At 32.9% G+C, this 4,506-nt stretch overlaps 1 long non-coding RNA gene across 1 annotated transcript; it reads right to left on the reverse strand.

Annotated features, from left to right (window-relative positions):
* Window positions 1-605: 605 nt before the first annotated feature.
* LOC133874099 (uncharacterized) lies at window positions 606-3,553 on the reverse strand. The gene is made up of 4 exons (XR_009901205.1): window positions 3,328-3,553; window positions 3,184-3,247; window positions 2,326-2,380; window positions 606-913 (listed from the first exon to the last, which is right to left on the reverse strand). It is a non-coding gene; the product is annotated as an uncharacterized LOC133874099 (long non-coding RNA).
* Window positions 3,554-4,506: the final 953 nt, after the last annotated feature.

Here is a 4,506-nt window from a genome sequence, read left to right on the forward strand (position 1 = left end):
GAAACAGTTGACCGTCCAGACGCCCAAGTTTGCCATCCAGACGCACTGCCAGAGACTCCGATTCTGACTAGAATTAGGTCTTGTAAAGCCTATAAATAAGAGGCTCTAGGCATGCATTATGTATAAAATTCGGTAATGAATTTCTTATAGCTTAGAGAGGGTGTTTAGGGAGATATTGAAGATATGCTAGCTCTCTAGCTTTTGCCAATGTGTGATTTGATCAGCTGTGAAATCTATCTTAGGGGTTGGCCCTATGGTAAAGAATTCCATTGAAGACCCTTTGACGTAGGAGACCTGGTTGGGAGGCGTTCGTGTTGGGTTACACGTCAGAGTTCAAGGTACAACCACTGCATCAGGGGTATGTGAATGCTACTGCTTTATAACTAGCTTTGTCTTCTGAATAGTGGATATCCTGGGTTTGGCTGCCCCAGAGTGGTTTTTCTCTTAATTGAGTTTCCACTTTGTGATGACTCGATTTTTTTTTTTTTTTTTTTGAAAACTTAAAATGAGTCATCACAGTGGCACGACTACATGTCGCTCAGCCAACATACGGTACACATTCCATAACATGTACTTGATAATCAGAGTTACATCTACGCAGCGGATAACACATAATAACATTATTAACATAGCGGAAGGTACATCTATAGACAACAGTTAAATACAACAAAGAGCCATTAATATGTCTATCTATTTAAGACTTCGATATAGCTATTAAATATGTACTAAAAGTTTGGCTCATAAATACAATTGTCACATGCGACACGAGCCATAAACAAAATCTACTAAAAGGCGGACAACCCATGATCCAACCATTATAACTGTCGCGTCGGGCTTCAGTCATAACATCCCAAGTACTATGCTACGACGTCTTTCATTATATCCATTGAACCTGCAGTCAAAACATCAGAGTCTGTACGGTTGTGGGGTTAACCACATCCGTACAGGTGAAAGTATGAGTTCACCACCTCAATAGTATAAGACTCACTAAGTATACAACATACACCAACATAAATGCATGTAGGGTTCAACAGCGTTATTCACAAATTATTAAGTTCACATAACAACACATTATCAAATACAAGTCACGTTGTTCATCACACATATATTATCACGGTTTCCACTAACAATATTTCACGCATCTCACTAGTGCTAGCACTTCAATGCTTGACTTGCCATCACCACCGCCCGTAAAGCTACGATCCGTAGGGCACACACCTCACGTGAGCTAGCACTTCAATGCTAGGCTTACCACATATCTCACTAGTACTAGCACTTCAATGCTAGGCTTACCATCAACACCGCCCGTAAAGCTACGACCCGCAGGGCACACATCTCACGTGAACTAGCACTTCAATGCTAGGCTTACCACATATCTCACTAGTGCTAGCACTTCATTGCTAGGCTTACCATCAGCACCACCCGTAAAGCTACGACCCGTAGGGCACACATCTCACGTGAGCTAGCACTTCAATGCTAGGCTTACCACATATCTCACAAGTGCTAGCACTTCAATGCTAGGCTTACCACACCTCTCAGCTAAGAGCTGCTACCCTCTGACCTACCACCCATCTCAGCCAAGAGCTACCACACTATGGCCTACCACTGTGCTAGATACTACAACACTGGGCTTACCATCTATCAACTACCAGGTTCTCATAATACCAAAGCATCCACACTATATACATATCATCACATGTGTATTCCCAAACATCTTTCTTTCAACACATACCACATTCATTTTTATCAACAATTCCATAACCATCAATACATTCCAATTTCAACAACATCCATTTATCATCACAATTCTCAATCCAAATATATCATAACTCATTCACATATAATTTTTACAAACAATTCCATAACCATCAATACATTCCAATTTCAACGATATCCATTTATCATCACAATTTTCAATCCAAATATATCATAACTCATTCACATATATTTTTACCAACGATTCCATAACCATCAATACATTCCAATTTCAACAATATCCATTTATCATCACAATTCTTAATCCAAATATATCACAACCCATTCACATATATTTTTACTAACACTTCCATAACTATAAATACATTCAAATCTCAACTACATCTATTTATCATCACAATTCTCAATCCAAATATATCATAACCCATTCACATATATTTTTACCAACACTTTCATAACTATAAATACATTACAATTTCAACATCCATTTATCATCACAACTCATTCACATATATTTTCACCAACAAATTCCATAACAATAAATACAACCAAATATTGTCAAAATGTAAATCTAAATTCCTAGGATTCCTCAGTGAGTAGAATACTCACTTGGTTGCGCGGATATCAAGCTTAGGTCTTCTAGACGCCACCTTGCAATGTATCACTGTGGAATAACACATTGCACTATTTAACACTTTAAATAATTAATACCATAATTAGCACTTGAATCGCTCAAGGTTAAACCATTGGAAAACCCCTAATATTTTTAAGGGTCCCAATTACACACCCGTAAACCTTATTTACTAATTTTAATCACAACATCTCTAACCCAAAACACTTGTTTAAGATTAGACACTAAAATTACATACAAACACTAATTAAAGCTAAATAACACTAACCCAAAAATATTTACTAAGGGTTAGATATTAAAATTATTATTTAATTATTTACTTATAATATTAATTACTAACTCACAATTATTTTCACTAACATTTTTATGCTAACATTAACTTTAAAATTACATTAACTAATCTTTTTACAATAATTACTAACTTAATTACTAATTAATTTACTTAAATTATTAACACATTTAAAATAACATTAACCCATAAGAAAATCTTAGGATTAACTTCACAAAAACTATTTAAACTAAATACCAATAATTATTTATTTTTACTAATATTAGAACCTAACCCATAAATACTTATTTTTACAAAACTCATAGCTAATTTGGAATTAATCATCAATATAACCACAATTAATCCACAAATTAACAATCTAGGTTTCAATTACTTAAAACCCCTAAATTAATTTAACCCATCAAATTAAGGTTTTCAATTTTAACCCATAATTTATAAATCACTACCCGAACACAATATTATTAACCCATAGCATTTACTAAAGGTTAATCACATAAAAATTCAACTAAAATTAATTACCCAAAAGTTAGAGTTTGAGGAAACTCACCAAAAATTCCACCAAATGTAAATCCAACACTTGGAGAGTGTTTAGCAAGCTCCACACAACAAATCTTAAGAACACATAAAAATCAAACTCATATATCTTTAGATTTAATCTACAATCTCAAAGACCAAGAGTTTGTGAAAATACCTCAAACCAATCGGTAGAAACGTAGATCGGACTTCGTAGATCACGTTACCGAAATCGGATTTGAGTTTAGACGGTTGGATCTTCGTAAATCATGATTTTTGTATGAAAAATCATAAGAGAAAAACCCTTCTCTTCCTATTTCTTTTTCTCTCGGGTCAGATGACCCTTTCCCATTTTTATTTTTATTTTCTTTTTCTTTTAAACAGCAGAGGCCATGCGCCTCTGCTTTTGGAAAGGCCATTTGGCCTTTCCTTTAATTGAGAAGGGAGGTGCACATGCACCTCTCTTCTTTCTTTCTTTCTTTTTTTTTTGTTATTTTTGTTATTTTTATTTTATTGTACTTTTACTTTTTGACTTTTCTTTTGACTTTTCTTTTTTTTTTCTTTTTTTTTCTCTCTCTCTCTCTTTCTGATTGTTCTTTTCTAATTTTATTTTATTTTTATTTCATTTTCTATTTTATTTATTTTAGTTATATTATATCTATCATCTTTTATTTATTTGCATTTCTCTATTTCCTTTCTCTTCTATTTCTTCTCTATGGACTTTAAAATTATTCTTTTGCATTTTTAATAGCACTAAATTTCTTTAATCAATTAATTACTCAAATTTTATATTTTAATTATTAAATAATGTCCCAGACATTACACACTTCGTCAACAAAATATTTGTCTCATTTAATTTTCGCATTTAATATTTTGTTGCACACTGTTCACACACACTTGTTAAATTAGAAGTTGTCTATTTTTCACTTAGGAATGATATTTATCCTATGTCTATGCTAAGGATAACCTTAGAATCAAAAGAGGAAATATTGAGATTTTGAGGTATACCCGATTAACCTTAAGAAGTAAGGAAAGATAAATCTTAAGGATTAATGATTCATGACTAGCTGTATCTGAGCATCAATATTATCTTTGAAGATAGATATATAAGTGGTAGATTGACGGATTATATGAATTTTGAGGATGTATATATACGTATGTCATTAAGATATGTTATGATTAATGAATATTTGCCATCTTGTACTGGATATCTTTTGAAGATAGGTGTATATATTATAGACTATTGATTTATAAATATGTGTATTCGAGGATCTATAAGGAAGAGAATTGATTAAATAAACTTGATGATATACGGATTGATTACCTCCTTATGCATCTAATAAACTATGGAGAAGCT

Source organism: Alnus glutinosa, chromosome 7 (genome assembly GCF_958979055.1).
Source record: "Alnus glutinosa chromosome 7, dhAlnGlut1.1, whole genome shotgun sequence".
Classification (NCBI taxonomy): domain Eukaryota; kingdom Viridiplantae; phylum Streptophyta; class Magnoliopsida; order Fagales; family Betulaceae; genus Alnus; species Alnus glutinosa.